We start from the raw sequence: 19,879 nt of genomic DNA on the forward strand, positions 1-19,879 counted from the left end.
CATTATATTATTATGGAGCTTGCTTTGGTCGCAGTTTTCCAGTTGAGCCAGTGTGCTTTGGAGACTGCCTAATTCATTTCTCTCTTGCCTTTAGTCTCCCTCCTTGCTATTTTTTTTTTTTTTCTCATAAGGGGAAAGATTTCCGTTTTCAAGGGACGTTAAATTGAAACACAAAGTCCCATTATGTGTTTTCTGAAGTGGGAAGAAAAGTAGCCAGTTCCCGGAGGAGTAGTAATATATTAAAAGTGTTCACAACAGTTTTAAAAATCTGCCTTCCTACAGCAGCAGCCCCCGCCCCCCGCCCCAGGGCACCTCTCCTTGGAGGTGTGGCCCTACTGAGGATTGCTCCTTGCAAAGTCACGTTCTAACAGTTGTCTCCTTTTGAACTCAAGAGATGTGAGGTCAGACGGTGCCAACAGAGAGCTCTTCAGAGAAGAAGGACTCCTTTACAACAGACTTAAAAAAACAGTGTCAGGAAAGTAAAGCACATAGTGACCAGTAAAGATTCATCAAAGACTATGTTTTTGGCAAGACTGAATTTTTCCATATGGTAGGCGGGAATCGGTGTACAAAAAAGCTTCATTTTCCAATCGTCCTGGTTTTGTTTCTACTCCAGATGATCCCGAGTAGCAGCTCTTCTAAAAGACGCTAGGTTGATATGGGCACAGACGTTTTACAAGTAGCCATGTTCTAGGACCGTCAAATATTTTTAAAAATGAGGTCTAGCAACACACACACACACACACACACACACACATAAATATAGATGTAAGTTCCAATCAGTTCTACTTTGCCTCCATATAATTTTATAAAATAGTGCTTTTTCTCTGTCCAGAATTTATTCTTGTTATTTCAGTCTTGCCTGGTATCCGATTGCTCAGTCTAATAGAAAGGGACAGTGAAAGTTTGAAGCAGCGACAACATAGGACCCTATTGATTCAAACCTGCCGAGATCCGTGTGACAAGATGCTGGCCGCAAACCGTCAGCAGCCCTGGCATGAACAAATTAATCATGTGCTGGAAGAGAAACAGATCTTTAGACTTGCACTTGGAAATAGTTTTAGCTCAAGTACATGTGCGATCACTCACACCAACCTTTCAATTTACTAATAGTTTAAACCTGCACAATTACATACACCCTTTTGCAAACTACTGTAGCTAATTTTAAATGGTGCATGACTTTTATTTTGGGTATAAATATAATGCGAGGAGGCATTCAACTCCAATGGTTAAGTTGAGAGGAGACGTCCAATACCATTAGGTTGAAGGGACACATACCCAAATCAGTTTAGTGTAATCTTGAGTCTTGTCATATAATAAACAAAAATCAGCTTATCCCGAGTAGCCTCTGGTTTGTATGGGCAGAGAATTAACATTGTCAATAGAACGAAAGTCACTCGAGTGAACTAATGGCATTTTGAAGTACATAAAATCAGATACGAGGGCAAGGGGTGGAAATAGCTCTAGGAAATGTCTATAACAGGACACACCCTATACTGACAGTCTCCACTGCCTGTTAGAGAGGCATTTGAGTTAATAAGCTGTATTTAAAAATCAACAGCCTATCATTATCTGATTCCTTTTATGTGTAGTTTGGGGTGACTTCCTCAAGCTCCCCCAAATTGTATTTGTTTATTTTACTTCTGGGCCCTGAAACCAAAGACTCTTCCCACCACAATGATCAGTGATAGAAAGATAGAAAAAGGAGAGGCAAAGGAAACTCAGCTTAAATCAATTTAATCATAGTTTTCCATGCTTTCTTGAAGCCCATTCATTCCAGGTCTGCAATTTCTCCCATTTTTCTTGTGCAGGCTGGTATGATCTCTCCGTATCTTTCTCCCTCTTCCTCTCCCTCTCTCCTTTTCTATATCCATGACAGCAAATACTCAAGCAGCCTTTGGATTCCCACTGTAGCTCTTCGCCAGCCCTGGCCCACGTTCCCTGAATTGGCCATTTGCACTTCATTGCAGGACGTGAAAACAGGAAGGCAAATAGGGCCAGACAGCCATCTAATCATTCCAAGAGACTAAGGAATGGTGTACCTGGGAGGGCAACTTCGGGCACTTTTGTCGGTAGCAGGCAAGGTTACAGAAGCCACCGCCTCCCCCTCAAGTCTGCGGTGGGCACATTTAGCAGTGGCTTGACTGGAAATACACCTTCCACGTGCTTACACAGTGGTCACCTCGTTAAATTGGGATCCTAGGGCAAAAAGCCAAAATGTCCTTTGGAAAGGATCCCTTGAAATGCCTGTCTCTAAAGGTTTTCATTTGTAGTAAATAGCTGCTTTCTTCAGGTTAGCGTCAGGCGAAGTAGTTGACTTGTCCTTGGGGCCCTTGTTATGCTCCCCCCCAAAGTATTGTTGAATTCTTTACGATAAATATGCTATGAAGAGCCACCTCATAAGGATGAAGAGGGACCATCTGAGCAAAAGGCAACCAGCTTTTCAAAAGAAATCCTTTGAAACCGAGTTAGGAGGCAAGAAGTAGAAAGGTCAGAAGGAGGAAGGACGGTAAGGCCCCCTTGAGTGTACCTCTCAGTGGGACACCTCCCTTCCCAGGAGAACAACACTTTAATAAGGGACTCGGCTCTTCAAGGACAAACTAGGAAAGATGTCAGCATGCCACAAGTAGGCTGAGCCGAGGTCCTTCTGCAAGGTGACATGGAAATTATGTTTGCATTTTTACTCCGGACAGTGGCCGGTTGTCACGATACTCAGCCTGACAGCTCCCAGCACTGGGCAGCAGATTCCCCATCTTACCTCCGTGGTGGAGGACGGATGTGGCCAGTTAGCTCTCCATCTCCCCCCTTCCTCCACTATCTCAGGCGACAGATGCCAGGGCCAGTCCGCCTTTCACTTGAGCTCTCTTGTCAAGGCTCTGCCTTGAGCCCAAATCCTGACCTTTACTGTATGAAATAAAGTACTGATGAACAAGCTGAGGTTTGAATTAGAGCAGGCTTGGAGCAAATGTCAAGTCCATCTCTGCCTCCCTCCTCCACCTGCACCAGGAGCCTGGATCAGACCGGGTCTGGAGTTTTGCAGTGCCTTAGGCTTTATGGGTCTGGGGAGACATAACTTATTAACAAAGAGTTATTAAATTTTTATCAATTTTACAACACAATGTAAATGCCTCCTATGAATCTACATTGTATTCATTATCATTTAAAACGTTAATTAAGTCAAAGTTGCATTTAATTTCTCTCTAAATGGGCCTCTGGGAAGAGGCTTTTAGAAACATCTGTGGGAGTGTGCGGCTCGTGGAGACAGGGAATCCCCCAGCCGGTGTTCAGGATAGCCTCCTGAGTTGATTGCCATTGCGTGTCTGTGGTTAATTTGTTGTGATGCGATTGGGCATCGTCTCAAATGAGTATCAGACCAATAATGGTGTAAAGTCACTGGAGAGAGTCTTGTTGGGCGGCAGCACGGGCCCTACTGCATCCTGCCTTCAAGTCCCATCCAGATGGAAATGAGCCCTTGATGTGCAGCCTCCCTGGTCTCCATCATGCCCTGGGGTTCTCCCTCCTTGGATGGTGCCCATCGCTTCACTTGGATGCTTCCTTCATCTGAGATGGACATTTGTCATCTGGCCCAACCAATTCAGGACGTTTGCCATCACACTCATAGGAAAGGTCTTAGAGTTCGAGAGCTTTGACTCGCATGTAAGCCTAGAAGCAATGAGCGTGATGAGAACCCTTTCAGAATGGAGTGGAGGTAGAGATTATAAACGGATCAGATGCATCAGTGGGAAGGGTGAGGCTTGCTAAGATTTGGTGAAAGATCCTTTCCCTTTTTGAGGAGTGGTTGCAGTTTTTGTTTTATCTGAGTAAAGGCCCATTCTCCAGGCAGATCTATTATTATATCTGTCCTCCATCACGCAGAACTCCAGGCTTCTTAACGTGGTGGTAGTAGGTGGCTAGTGCTTAACTTAGAAGGCCGTGAAGACTAGACTTTGTGTAGTGTCTGCTCTTACTGTGAACCAGGTGCTCTGCCAACAAAGCAAGGCTGTGTGTGTTGTGTATTGTTAAATTTAACACATAGCATTTTCCACATTACAGACATGATTGCAAATACTAATTTAATCCTTATTTTGAGGTGGTAACTGTTCTTGGCAGCGGAGGCAGCTATAAGCTGAGGCAGCTGTAAGTGGTGCCATTTAGAGATGAGACAACTAAGGCACAAAGAAGGTTCCTGAACTTGCCTTGGGCCTTGCCTGCGTCAGCGTGGGCCTGAGATACCAAAACAAGCTGGATGGCTCCACAGGCTGTGGAGCAAGTTGAGTTACTCAGGTACTTACAAGTTGAACCTCTGGTCACCCTGTCCGGCTGGAGCCTTGGAACCTGTTCTTCTCAGAGAGAAGAGCTGTAAATGGGTTTTGTTCTTAATCTGCAATATGGTCGAATGCATTCGAGGTGTCTGATCAGGAAAAGAACTGCCACCACCCAGGCTTTGTTCTAGGAAGTCTTTCGGGGGGGGGGGGCTGTGGAAGAAGGGGCCAGCCTGGTCGGGCAGTTGGGAGGCTCTCCCTGAGGGTGGAGAAGACCTGCAGAGGGGAGGCTGCTCCGCGGGGCGCTAGGAAGGAAGGCGTGAACTACGGCCACCAGGACGCTGCAGCTGAACCACATTATCCACATGCAGCTCCAAGAAGTTAAAATCTTTTTAAAGAAAGTTTAATTAATGGCTCTGAAGCAGTTGAGTTGCATTAGTTAGATTTCTTGAGCATAATTCTCCCCAGCTGACCCAGCAGCCATTGTGATTCCTGTTTGGGCTCAGTGGAGTTTGCTTCAGTTGGAGGGGAATTTAAAGTCTCAGCTGGGACTGGAGACCTACCAGGCTGCATCTACTATCCCCAGCCTTGGGATCTTCTCCATCTATTTTCTTTTTCTAACCCTCATTTCTTCTTCCTCCCTCATCATGCTATCCATTTCTAATAAGACTCACGTCTTGAGTGTGTTGATGGGGACAGAGGCAGGCAGCTCCCAATTGCCACGAATGCTATTGCCCAGGCTGGGCAGCAGCAACAAGGGGGCACCACCAGCGGGGACATGTGACCAGCCCTGAGGGTGTTGGCTCAAGCTGCATGTGGTAGCTTCAGCTAGAGCTCATGAAAATTATTTTTTAAATCCCTGTGTCTGGCAAGGAAACTTTTCTCCTCCCATCTTTCTCAGGGAGACAGCATGTCTCCTTACATCTATGAAGGAAAAAAATAATAAAGTATTTCACATCCCATTCACTGAAAATCCACTGTAGTTTCCAGCCACTTATCCTACTCCAGTGGAAATACAAAACACATTTCCTGTGAAGTACTGCCACACAAAATCTGAGGAAGTCATGTGGCATTTCTAAGTACCACGGCATAGTTTTCTTTTCCTTTTTCTCTGTGCACAAGACCTTTGTGTTCATTGTGACCGTATATTGGCCATCCATGGCTATTGGATTTGTACGTGGCATTGATCTCAAAGGGCCATTAAAATGGCATAGAGTCCTGGGCTCCCTGAGAGTGCTGGGACATGCATGCTGAGCATGCCAACTTCTGGAAATGGAATGAAGCAGAATGCACCCACCACATTGGCTGTGGGTTGTTTCTCTTCTCTAAGGGGCTTTCTCCCAAACCAGTATGTTGAATTTTGTAGATAATCAGGGAATCCTCCATCCCCACATTTACTTATAAGGGTTCTGCTTCCCCAGCCAACCATTTTCCCAAAAGGAAACCAAATGTGCAGAAACAAGTCCAGCATTGTCAGACCCCCACATTTAAAATCTCAGGGAGCACTAAAGAGATGCTTTAAGAAATAGCTAGATGGTGCCTGGTTTGGAGGGAGATTCTAGACATGCCCAGAGATTCTTGTTCTGGGGAGACAGTCTTCTGAAGTCCAGCTCAGACAAACTGGGTGAAGGGTTTGGAGACTCAGAGGCATGTCTCCTTAAGACCATCTCACTTGGTCATCTGCAGAAGGAGCTGTCCCCCCACAAACAAGGGAAACAGCAATAGAGAAACTCCCTCGACTTCTTCTGGTGAACCTGAAGGCCCCCATTCTATCCCCTTCAATATGGCAGGGTGAATACTACCACATATTCCTAGAGAATATTCTGAATGTTCCTAGAGAAAACTCTAGGCAAACTCAAAGTGGAAGTTTCCGAAGCAGATCTATGTTAGGGATGGTCTGTTAGCTTAACTAAGAGACTTTTGAGGGAAGTAAGAAAGACTGCTTCCTGGAGCTGGAGCCACACAAGATGTATCAATGGTGCATAGAAGGGCATTTGTAGACCAGAGTGTGGGCCGTCTTTTGGGAGTGGAGCTGACTGCTTGAATTAAAGTGATTTCCACTTTGGCCAATGGCAGCTTTCTGGGCCAGAGCCTGTTGGATTGTACTCAGTCAAGAAAGGAGATAGGGGCTGCCTTCCTTCCCTCCAAGGTCAGAAATGCAGGATGCTGGCATCCTTGGCGGGGCTTCATGTGTTGGCAAGAATACCCGGATAGGAAATGGCCTGCAGGATTCCAGTTCAGTAAATATTTGATGAGTAAAAAGAATGAATAAATGAAGGGATTTCAACCATCAGTTAAAGGAATAGATGGTATGTCAGAAGCAGGATCACCCACATCCATGAAATTTCCTAAAACTCTCTAAACAACTTGTAGCAATGTGTGTGTATGCATGCACACACACACACACACACACACACACATACATGACACAAGAAGATTAAAAGAGGGAAATGTAGCAAAGAAAATCAAGGACATAACTGATGACACTTGAAAACTATCAAATAGTAGGTACAATCCATATTCTTTGTGAAGGTTGGTTATGGGGAAAGAAAATCTAGAAGCAATTCAATCAGATCCCAGTTTAAAAAGATCTAGACAGAATTAAATTGCAGTAGGCAACCCCCCCCCCCCCAATTATCAAATGAGAGAGAGGGATATCACCACACAGAGGATACATGTGTATGTAGGACATTTGACCTAGAAAATCAAGGACTTGTGACTTTGGCATTCAAAAAGCCTGATCATTGTCCTGTGAGTGATGGTGGCACAAAAATACTAATGCACCGGGTAGGGCCAGTGTGAGGAGAGATACCTGTTTGCAGAGTGCTGTGACCATTGGGGCATGGCCATGTCGGCCTGCCCAAATGCAGAGAAAGATTTAAGGCCATTCATGACTGTTAGGATCATTGACTCTGACTTAAGGTAGGCTGGTTGAATCCAACAGCACCCAAGTGGCAATTCTTCCCACCTCAAGGTATCCAAAGGCTGAGTGTGTCTCCTGGCAATTTCCTATTAAGTGTCATTATTCTGTTTATTCTGCTCGAGACAAGGAGAGGGCAGAGAGCTTTCCAGATTGCTCGCAGAGCTCTCAGCCTGCACCAAGCATTCATTCTCTTACCTTTGAGTGGCTTTGAATTGCTCTCTGCATTTTGTCAAGGTTGATCTGGCTATTTCTTCAGTGCAGATGAGTAAATTTCCACATATGGCCTGTAACATATCCAACCGAGAGAACACATCCAGCAGGGATGCTTCAAAGCCAAAGCCCTAAACAGGTGTTACTGGAAAAGGAGGTACGGTGACCCACAGAGAAGAAAGACCTCGCAAAAATGACGGAATGAAGCTTGCTAGGCATGCAGGTGGGGTAGAGAAAGGGGCTCAGGTCATGTGGCCTGGAAGTCTTGAGAGGAGGTTGTGAAATGTGCAAGGGTCTAGTTGCTGGAAGGACCACTGAGGATGAAGATGGATATCCAGTGGGCAGACATCTCCTGTCTTTTCTCAGCTATCTAGCTGGGGATTCCCAAGCCATTCATCTCACTGGGCGGTGAGCTCAGTGATTCTCCTTGGCAATTCAAGCCCGAAATTCTAGGGAACCTCAGAGCAGGGAAAGGGAGGGAAGTAAGTGGGATTTCTGTGTTTTCTGGGGACTTTGGAAACCATTCCTGGAGCAGTCGTGTTTTGATATGTTCACCAAATGGGTGCTCAGTGCGTGCCAATTGCTATAATAAGAGTAATGGTTTGCACATGTATGAATCTTTATTCTTCTCGTTTCATCTAAACGAACCCAGAATAAACATCAACCCTTACTACTGTGGGACTTTGGACAAGCTTCAGGACTTCTCTGTCTCTTAGTTTCCCCATCTGTAAAATGGAGGTAAGAATGGGATCTATCTCGTAGAGCTCCTGTGACTTTGTTCTCTTCATTCCTCCTCTTATTGAAACTGTCTTATGACTTTTCCATCTCTTCTATGGACATGGACAGTGCATTCCTGGAAGACAGAAGGAATGCTGGAGACCAACAAGAGGGGAACAGATGGTGGGGAAGGATGGCCTTTCTTTCCTTTCAAATTCTATCAGAATTTCTTTTCTTGATGATGATCTTGATCTCAACCCATCTTTGAGGTCTGGTTGGTGTTGAGACGTCACATCATCACCTTCCTTAAACTGCTTTATAAATAGTCAGGCTCTGCTTCTTGCTGATTTTCTCATTAGTGAGATTAGTGTGAGAACTGGGGCCAAATGGGGCCCAAATGCTTTACCCATGCCCTGCCTTCCTCCTAAGCTTTGGAATGTTATCAGCATGGTAGTTTTGCTTGAGATCAAATCAGGGCAACATAGGAACTGTCATTTTTCATTTGCTGGGGCCCTTTGATCCCATTTGGGGTTTATTTGTTTCAAGTGAAAAATACGGCCCCTATTGCATACATCTATCCTGTAGAGTACTTTTTTATTTTTTTCTGTTAGAGATCAAATCAGAGTTGTAAGTTGTGTGGTCATTAGTTATCACCACCAGATTTCACAGCCTACACTTTATTTCTGCTCGTACAAAATCACCAGTCTTCTCTGCTGCATAACGATCACTCCGGGGAAGCTACATACAATATGCCTTTCGTGGGTGCTTGGGTGTTAATTTATATCACAGTTTCCTTTGCAGATATAATCAGAGTCACCTATCACATTCCTGTTTCTTCCTTTTATTGTGTTCCTTTGCTATCGCGTTTGTGTGATCTTTTTCTGAAAAATGACAGGTAGTGTTTCTCTGCTCACTGTATCAGTGACTTATATTCTCCATGACTTCTCTATTGCCGTTTAAAAAATATAGCATTTTATAGATGTAATCTTAGTTATTTATAACTCAGGTTTTGTTATATGGGAAAATTTCCTAAATGACACCTGGGTTTAGGTCCATTTTTTTTTAAAGGAAGGGAAAAATATTCACAGCAAAAATATTTTCCTCTAAATTGTAAATGAAGGGAAAGCTCTCAGTTAGTAAGATTATAATGCATTTTTCCTGATTTCTTAGTACATCGAAATGCATGAACATTATTTTTATGTAAGTGATCAAGTTGTGTTGCTTAATAACACGTTGTTAGAGGAAAAAGAGCTATCCCTTTCGATTTATTTGGATATTTACTGGGTGACTTACAGTGCTTTACATATTAGAATTGGTTTGTCAACAATTAACATTCTAGGTTTTTATATAACCCATACTTCAGGTAATAGAGGATTATTAAACTGCAACCAGTGTGTTAGAAATCTGCCGACTGGTAATAAAATTCTTATGTATAACAGCAGCTGAGAAATACTGCTGTATATTTATGCATAGATTACAAGATAGATGTTGGCCGGCAAACCGCAGAGGGGCCTGAGGGGCCAATCGACCAGCAGGTGGCGCTGCTTTTCTAGAAATGAAATCCTCTACCTGGACGTATTCAAGGTACCCCCCCCATACACTCTGCATTTTTCTTTTCCAGATATTCCTTTATTTCTCCAGAATGACTTTCTAACACTGAGTTTGTATGTTTGTCAATTTATTGAGGAGATATACCTCCACTAAGACAACACCTCTTCATTGCTAAGATTTCTTTAAATCCGACTAGCTTTATTTATTTATTAAGATTTTACTTATTTATTTACTTATTTATTTATTTATTCTTGAGAGACACAGAGCGGGGGGGTGGGGGGAGCCACAGGCAGAGGGAGAAGCAGGCTCCGTGCAAGGAGCCCAAAGTGGGACTCGACCCTGGGACTCCAGGATCATGCCCTGGGCCGAAGGCAGATGCTTAACCGCTGAGCCACCCAGGCGTCCCACAACTAGCTTGATTTAATGCTAGTGTGGAACAAATCCTAGTTCAATAAATGTTATTTTGTTTTTAAAAGGTAACCACTCAATGTCAGATTCTTGCCCCTAAGACTGGATTGCCTCCACCATCTGATTATTATGTGGCAAGGCCCCATTTTTATTTAATACCTATTTATACAAATTAATTCCCTAGGCTTTATTCCACACCAGGATATCCACCAGGATAATGAGGGACATTTTTATAAAAGTGGCTTAGGTACTGGATCGGAGGGTGCAATATAAAAATCATTTTAACGTTTCATCAAGAATTACTTTAGAATACAAGTTAACCAAAGAGTTTTGCTTTCTCACTGGGCTGAAGCTGAATCTCTGACAAACAGGATCAGAGGTGTTAGGTTGTCTTCCCAGAACAGTCATTCACACAAAGGCCGATCAGTTCATCAGTTTGGACATCGATGAAGCAAAACAACAAATGTACAAGGAAAACTATATTTTTGGTTCTTTTGTCCCCACACAGCCTATTTTCATTGTTTTGAAAGACAGAACTATGCTTTTTTTCATTTTTTTTTTTTTAACCTACACTATTTCTTTTATTCAGGGTGTTTGTGAACAGGGACAGGAGAGAACAGGTGACAGTGGATTTATTGGGGTATTGGAAGGCGAGAATTAAAATACATCCCAGGACATCTCATTTATTTGCTCATTGTATTCATTATTAAGTACTACCTATCAGACTATGAGGAACTTTGAATGCAAGTATTTTTCTTATTTTCTTTTTTAAAATTTTGAAACCATTAATTTGGGAAGGCCAATATTGTATTGTATTTTTCTCTCTCTCTCTTTTTAAAGTAATCTTTACCCCTAACCCGGGGCTCAAATTCACGACCTCGAGATCAAGAGTCACACGCTCCACCAACAGAGCTAGTCAGGCACCCCAAGAATTTTATCTTTTGAGTTTATAAACATTTTTGGCATACTGGCCTAAGGGGTGCAGGTCAGGGATCCAGACAGGGATCCAGATTCTTCTTTTATTCACTTCTGTGGTTTTAACAGAGAAAACGCTGAAGTATTATTTTTTAAGTAAAACCAAGGAGTAGAGAGTTTCTCTAGGAGTAGAGAAACCTTTCCTTCTCAGTGAATCCACTTGAAAGCATGAGTTTTGTTGAAAATGTTTTCCCAACTGTTGACTGCGATCAGTATTCTTACTACAGTCAAACCCTGATGATTTTCCTCCCAGTCCCTTTAAGATGGGACAGGATCATCTCAAATAGCTGAAGATGGGAGATACTGTCCCAGAGTAAAAGGTCGGATGGACCTGGCTGGGCTCTGAGGAAGCAGCCCTGTGAGTTTCACAGGCCCCCTTTCCAAGGCATTAAATAACTTTATTTTCCTGTCAGATACACTCTCCAGAGTAAAAATGAGACCTCCAAGGGAACTGGACTATTGCCAGGGGCCTCCTTCTCGTGTTTAGTTTCATGCACACACGTGTGTACCTTAGCTTGGACCCTTATAATTCTTAAGCGGGCAGAAAGAAAGGAGGCTGAGTGAGGGGCTTTCGATAGATCCTGCCTAGATCCAAACCACCTGCTGCCCTCTTGGAATCTGAGTATTTTAAACTGAAGAAAAAGTAATTTGCAGAGGACTCAGATTAGCATCTAATAATCACAATTCTGTCATTTGGAATTTAAAGCCTTACACTGTCTGTCCCTTAGACACCCCCAACTATGCCCTCAGATAAATCTGCCTGCTTTGGCCAAACCGATTTTCTTAGTCCCTAGCTTACGACCTTCCCGTCTCCTTGCCTTTGGCCAAGGGGGCCCCTCCACCTAGAGCGCCCTTCCCACCTGGTGCTGCCACCATCGAGCTGCTTCTACGCTGTGGCTTCCATGCTGTCAGTGTCCAAGGCCCTGTGTTTGGCTCAGAGGGTATGTAGCTGAACAAGATTAACAGCTCTATCTACCCGACCCTTGTTTTCAAGTCTGACTTTTTTTCCCTGACCACCCTGTACATTCTAGCACTCATCGTATGAGGCATTTCTTTTAGCCCTCCCCTGACATTACCATGCAGCACCTTTGTACTATTATTTCATGTAACATGTATATTATATACATATATTGGTGTTGTGTAAAATTTTTCAGTTCATTTTGTTGAAAGACAGGCTTGAGAACCACTGAGCTAGGCCACACTTTCCTTGGATTAGGAATTCTGCTTTCCTATTCTGTAGCACTTTGGGGGATTGAGTCTGGTAAGAAGTGCTGGATCATTATTTTTGCCTGAAGAGTTATGAGGCCTTCCATCCATGACTGGTTCCTGTGATATTTGTCAAGTAACAGAAGAGAGCATTAAGCCCAGAACCCTTGCAAATCAGAGCTGAGAAGGCCCTTGTATGTAATGAATGCCAGCCCTCTAGGAGGGGAAGTGTCTTTCCAAGGCCATGCCTTTGATCCAAACTGTGACAAACTTGGGCTCCCCTTTATGCTTCTTTCCTCTGCAACACCTCCCTGGCAACTAAAATCTATGTCTTAGGAACCTTACCAGGGGCTCAGCACTATGAGAGATTCAGAGATTTGTAAACTACAGTAAAGGCGCTTGTGAATCTAGTTGAGGAATAGGACATATTGAAATGGAAAACAAATTATAATGCAAAAAATAAGGAGATGTCAGAGGGGTGTGAGATGAGAAATGCCAAGGGATTTGTAGGAGGGATTCTGTTTTATTACAGTTGCCTGGGAAGGCTTCCTGGAGGAGGCAAGCTAACCTATTCCTTGAAGGATAGACAGAGTAGATGGGTGAAAAGAAGACCTGTGGGAAGGAAGAGTGGAAGAGTCACTGCCACTCTGACTCTCATCACTCTCGTTATCCCCACCATTGTCCACATGCATGCCCCCATCCTGTGACCTCCCACCAGAAATTCAAGGGAAAGAGCCCCTTGTAATCAGACAGCACAAATTTCCTGTAATTTAGAGGGAACAGTGGGGTTTCTCCAGGTTTCCATCTGACTTTCATTTGTTATTGCTCTGAATAGTCCCAGCCTCCTCCAATTGAGGCCCATTTAAACATTTTCTGGCTTTTTGTTTTGTTTTGTTTTTATGACACTTGGCATAGCCTAATTATTTTGACCTTAGCAGTTCATTGAGGCCATATGAAATACAAGACAAAGGTGGCAACCAAGCAAAAGCAGACAATGTCGGGTGGGTGTTGAATCTCACCTCATTCTAGTATGAAGATACTAGATCAGTTGCTCCAGGCAGAGAAGAGAGCATGAACCCATCTGAGCAGAACAAAATCAAAAGAGCAGAGTGGCATTGTGGGGAAGGAACCAATGCTCGAGAGCTCTAATTACTTTGATTACTCAAAGCCAAGGTAATAATGATCGGTAAAATTTATCCTGAGCCGCCAAGAATTCTTCTAGGCATTTTTAAGACTTTTAATCATAAAAATCAGAGTACCTATGAGAAAGGTACTCTGAGTATTCCCATTTTACAAGTGAGAAAACTGAAGTTAGCTAACTTGTCAATACCTGGGTTCAGACCCAGCAGGGAGGCCACAAGGCCTGTGTTAGCTGTTATTCTTCTTGCAGCTCAATGAGTTGACTTATGTAGAGGGATCTCCCACACCTTACAATCCTTCTCTCAGGGATGGTGTACTTGAGTGTCATGGGAGCCAGGGCAAAGGATGAACAAGAGGGGTGCCTGCCATGTGGCTGGGGTACAGTAGGCAGCACCAGGGTGTTTGACCAGCTGATGAACTCATGTCCCATGAGACACTTCACCCTCCTGGAATGGGAGCCCAGTCTTCTGCAGACTTAGAAATGCACATTTTTATGGATAAGCTTCAGACTTGAAGATTGCCCTACACATAAAATCCCATGGAGCAGCAGAGTAGTGCCAAGCAGAGCACATTGAGACAGCATTTGCTCCTCAGGCTTTCAGCATATGGCCCCTGATTATCTCTTTTAACCCACAGCGACTCCAAATCTCAGTGTCTACATCTGTCTAGCAGGGATGACAGGGGATCTTATGACATTGAGGCGCTGAGTAACTTGCCTGGGATCAGAGCTCTAACAAAGTCAGAGGTGAGACTTAGGCAGGTGGCCTGACTAGAAACTTTATCCTCGTGGTACTCTCATGAGCAGAATTCTGACAGCAATTGGTCTGGATTAGAAGTCTGCAGACCTGGGCCCTGGCTCTCTGTCTGCATAGGACTGTAGTCTTGAGCCCAAAGAGAGTGAGACCAGAATATCTCTAAACCCCTTCCAACCCTGCTCCTGCATTTTATACCTTGTTCTCTGTGTTGACCAGAAAGGGGCCTCCCATGCACAAGCATTTTAAAATGTTGCCCAGGATATGTCTGAAGATAAATTATAGTAGAATACAGATAATGATTTTGTAGTTCAAGAGCATCTTTAGAAGGTGACTATGCCCTTAAGAAATATACTAAATGCTGTGTTTAGTGTAAAATCACAATCCAGACCGGTCCTTACCTCCCAAGGTTAAAAACATACAGTATTTCTAAAGTGTTTTGGCAGGACATTCTTCATGGGGCCATGGAGTGTACCTAGCTTGCACTAAAAACCCATGCATTTTACCTTTATCTGAGTTTCAGAGAAAGTATCAGTGCAACCATCTGGAATACATATTAGAATTCTAGGTGGCTCTTGACACAACAGGCTTGAAGGAAGATATGGTGTTTATGGATGAACCAGTAATATTAATAATATTAATAATAATGATGGTCTTTAGCTGCATAACATCTTATGGTTTAGAAAGCAATTACACGTACCCCCAGTTAGACAGTAGGCTGGTCTTCAAGTAGAATTATGGGGGCACATATTGATTTTTTAAAGTGTACATAGTAAAGTGAAAATGGAAATGAAAACGTGGACATTTGCTGCCAGTCATATTTGCTTGAAGCTGTTTAGGGGAGAGGAAAAACCAAAAAGAGAAGGGAGGTAACATCTGAATCAAAACATATAAGCAAGTAAAAACTTTTACCCCAAAGTGAAAATGTAAATCAACATTGTGTTAACCAGGAGAATTTGATGTGAAGTGTGAAATTAAGTCCATGAGAGACTTGACCCCTTCTCTCTGTTCTGTTTCTCACCCCAGGCAGGTGGCAAATCTCAGATTCCTGAGGCAGCCCGATCTTTTCTCCACTCCTTTGGATGTCTGACAATTTGTAAATCCACAAGGAAACCTTTCTTGCAAGGGTCTTCCTTAACAATCTCATGCAAACAGCATGAAGTGATCAAAAGAGTAACTCTTGTTTTATATTTGCCTTGCCCAGTTCTGAACAAGGGAGTATATAGACACACACGCAGATACAAAGTAAGATAACTTCTTTGTAATGACAGGCAGGGTGGCAGAACCAGCAGGTTCTTGAGAACACTCTGGAGAAATGGGCAGGGCTGGGCCAGCGCTTGAGTAAGGAGAGTGAGCCACTTCCCTTGGGCACCAAATTTAAGGGGACACTGAAAGCCTCAGGAATCAAGAGAGAGTTTCATGCAGTATTTTAAAAATCAAAATGCAAAAACAAATCCATAATAAATAAAATGTCAGAATTTTAAATAAAGACAGGACAAATAGCAATTTTAATGCTGGCACTTCCATACTGAAGAGCACAACTAGGAATTGGCAGCACTTTCCATGTGCCAGGAGTGGTGTTCAGTAGCATACAGCCACTCTTGATACAGTGCAGAGGGACCTGATTTATCCAATGGTAAATGCAAATCTATTTGATAATAAACCATATCAGAGGAAGAGTTCCTTTACAGGCTCCATAAACTCCATTACAGTCCATTTTGTCTTTGTTAAACATATGAGTTGAAAATTACAATCCCTTTATTCACTATTATCATTTTAGAAGCACAGCTCGAAAAGATTGGCATGAACTTAAAAAAATATGTTCGCATGCTTGTATCTATGAACCACCATTGTTTTCTGGGCTCTAGCTGATGATTTTTATGAAGTATACTGAAGGAGAAGAAAAATCAAAGATAATTATAAATTTCCAAATACCTACTTCATCAGCCTAAAGTGATTTTAATGGGATGGATGCAGAATTTTCTATTTCCACATGAAAATAACAGAGATATTCTGATTAAGCCCCTAATCTACTATATGTGAAATTCTAACCAAACTGATGGGGCACATTTTCTTTTCTGAGACTACCTTTGATAAGAAATGCATTACAAACTCATCAGTTTGGCTTCCTGTTAACAAAGAGACAGCAGCCGTCTGGATCATTCTGGATTCACAGTGAAACTGCCACACCATGTATCCTCCAACTAAAGCCGTGCAAGTTTGACAAGGGGCAGATGAATCCAGGAGTTATTGTGCAGGGGTTTAAATCTATGCGGCAGCTGACGGTTGAAATAATCATCTATATATCGCTCTGAGCTAGCTGGGGAAAGGTTGAAGCTGTATATTTTCAACATATCTAGTCTAATGGTTAATCTGTTGTCTTGTGCGGGCTCTCTCAGGGTGGACTTGCGGCACACGCTGACAGCTTCAAGGAATTGTTCATGGTAGATGTGGTTTGCCTTGATTCTCAAAGTGCAAGGTAGATGAATCTGACTTCACTTGAGTTGGAAGATGGGAAACTCACCTGACTGGTTTCCCCCAATACCAGGGCACCTGCCGGACTCCTAGCAGATTGGAAAATAGGGTCATTTGGGTCGCTAAGCTACCTCTGCCCCTCCCTACCTCCCCAAGTCTGTGCACTTGATGTGGGCTCCATCTGTGTTCCTCTTGTTGATTGGCCATCTTGGCAAATTGGGAAGAACATTGTCCTTTTCAAAAACTGGCCAGCTAGGAAAATGTGAGAAGATAAACGAGCAGAGATCAGCAAACATTTTCTATCAAGGGCCACCTAGTAAATACCTCAGACTTTGTGGACCCCTGGGTCTCTGTTGCAACTACTCAAGTCTGTCGTACAGTGAAAATGGCCATAGACAATAGGTAAATGAGCAACTGTGGTCCTTTTCCAATAAAACTTTATTTATAGCTGTTGAAATTTGAGTTTCCTCTCATTTTAATGTGTTATGAAATATTCTTCTTTTTTTCACCAGCCATTTAAAAATGTAAAAACATTTTAAGCTTATGGAGTATACAAAAACATGTTCCAGACTATAGTTTACTGACCCTGGAACTTGAGAAGTATAAGAAGAAAGAAAGCAGCTCTCGGTGCCAGGGAGTTGGCAAGTCTCATCCCTACACTACAACTCGTCCCCCACAAACAGGTGCTGCACATGCCAGGCTACAGAAAAAAGGAGTCAGATTCACTTTTTAGCTTCAGAGCAGTTAGCATCTCCTTGGTTGGAGTAAAGAATAGGGAGAGAAGGAAAGAAAAGTTGAAAAGGAGCAGTTTTGTTGGACTCCTGTATTTTTTTTTCTCAGTTTGATACACAGTAAAAGTTATCTTCCATCTTGTACTGCCTTCCCAATCTCCACTCCATAGCAATAATTCAAGGAAATTTTTGTGTTTCTCATTATAGTCGTGTATTTGCTCTTAGAATTCTGTTGTTTTATCTTTGTGTCTCATCTCTGAGAAGCTAATATCTAGTCTTAGCTTGAGACTTTTCTTTGCCCTTGAGATGATAGAAACAATCTGTTCCAATAAAAAAAGAAAAAAGAAAAAAAAAAGAAAGAGCTAAAGGCAACCAGATCTCCAAAAGGAATTTCCTCCCCAATACTGAGCAGAGCATTGGGCGAGTTATTCTAGAAGGTCAGGGTTTTAGTGAAGATATATGAGCTGAGATTCTAGATACAGGGGACTTTGATGAATGTTGGACTTCTACCAGGATGCATATAGAACATGAGGCTTACAGTTTGAGATGGGGGGGGGATGTGGGGGGGTTCAGTAGGTAACATCTAATCCACCCTGTTTGATTCCAGAGGATCCATTAGGCCTGCAATGTTTCCGTAGAGAACATTGCAATCCAGGTCATGTGGGTTCTGTTAGTATATTTATATAGTATTTTTTTTTTCTCTCTCATGTAGGAGCTGAATTCTTTCATTACTCTGTGTTGATGGACTCAAACTTACACAATTCAGGTTTCCCAGGCAGTGAATAGAACCAGAAATACACCCTGTGATTAACTTCTACATAACCTATTGTTCCTTAAAGTCTCCCTCCCCATTCTCCTATTAGCTCTACAAAAGCCTAGAAATGAAAAAGCTGCAACAAACCTCCCCTCCCTGCCCTGTCAGCCTACCTGGGGACAGGCACCCCTGTGCCTGTGCTCTGGCCCACAGAGCCACTTAGAGATACCTTCCATCCTATGTTACATAATGGCAGGTTAGTGTTATTTTCAACCCACGACCTCTAGGTTTTTCAAATAAATGTATTTCCTATTTCTCAGCTAGAAGTTGTGAAATTATCCTGCCTGATAATGTAAATAATAAAGCAATTGTTCAGTTGTAGACAAGTTATATATGTTATATGTTGGAAATATTATTATTCTTGGCATTGCTTTTGAGAGGCAACATCCTTCATATTTTTATTACCTGTGCATTAATATTCTCTATGATCTTTCAAAAATATTGATTTTATAGGTTTATTGATTACAGTCTCAATAATACTGCAAAGTGTTCACCAATCTTCAGGGGGGATATATGCTATCCCAAGGTTTTCAGACCAGAAACTCTCATTTCAAGGATATCACCCACTGTAAGTCCCCATGTTCTGATATTGAGCTGCTTATGACCCTCTAGGCATAGAACTTGGCTCTGATGCCTGCCTTGTCATGTCCTAGCCTTCTTAACTGCTCAACCTCGCTAATGAGCACATGACATTTCCCTCTTATGGTATTCATCTTGAACCAATATCCAGGTGCTCCTTTATAGCAATTACAAAACCAAACTCACAGTACGGATTATTTATCTGGCATCTGTTGTCCTTGTTGTTGTTTTCCTTCATTGCTTCTAGAAGCATCTACACCTTCTCACCCATCTGGTTTGTGTGACAGGCAGCTAAGGTTCTGGTACCGTATGGTTACAAGACAGAAGACGTCCCTCCAGAAAACAGGTGCCATTCTGTGCTCCCATCCAAGGATTGCTCTTTGGTGGCCACATTGTAAGACCTCAAGAGTTAACTAGCCCATATTTTCTGGTGAAAGTCTTAGGCTTTCCATCATATTAGAGAGAAAGGTTGAGTCAGCTTGGGAGTTTTGTCCATTCTGATTGCAAACTGGGAAAAGACTATATTACTATGACTTACATGATTTTTCTTGAGGAGAAAGTTTGGTAAACTCACAGAGAATAGGAAGCACACTATTACATCCCTAGCTTGGCAACTTCACCCTCTCTCCTTACCCTCAAGATTTTTGTTCTGAAAGATGGAAAACACATACCCACTTGTCTTTTTTTTTTTTTTTTTAACACTCATGATACAAGGAGATGCCATATATCCTTCTCTCTTAGGAGTGGCAAACCCAATGGCATTTAATACAAGTTAGGCAGCAATCAAAACCAAGCTGACCAAGCCTGCTGTTTGAGATGAAAATGATAGTTTAACACTGAGGATTGATGACTTGGAATATAATGATTATTCAGTAGGATGCATTCAACAGACTTCAGGAAATAATGGGTCTGGTCTTGCTGCCAAACTGAGTTTTTGGTCTGTGTATGTCATAGGGAGAAGGGTACTCTGTAGGTTTTTGGAAATTATTGCACAAACAAGATTGTTTTCTGACATATTATCCCTTCTGACATTGATGACAAAAACACAGCAAAAAGAATTTCAAGAAGCCATCGGGGTAAGAGAAAACTGCAGTTCAGCTGAGAGGAAGAAACTCCCCTTTTCATGTAAAGCTATA

The 19,879-nt window shown here is 42.6% G+C and overlaps 1 protein-coding gene across 20 annotated transcripts in view; it reads left to right on the forward strand.

Moving 5' to 3' along the window:
• The window catches only part of KCNMA1 (potassium calcium-activated channel subfamily M alpha 1), a 718,693-nt gene that overhangs the window by 598,069 nt on the left and 100,745 nt on the right, over window positions 1-19,879 (forward strand). The gene's annotated exons all lie outside the window — the stretch shown is intronic.

This window comes from Vulpes lagopus, chromosome 3 (assembly GCF_018345385.1).
Source record: "Vulpes lagopus strain Blue_001 chromosome 3, ASM1834538v1, whole genome shotgun sequence".
Classification (NCBI taxonomy): Eukaryota; Metazoa; Chordata; class Mammalia; order Carnivora; family Canidae; genus Vulpes; species Vulpes lagopus.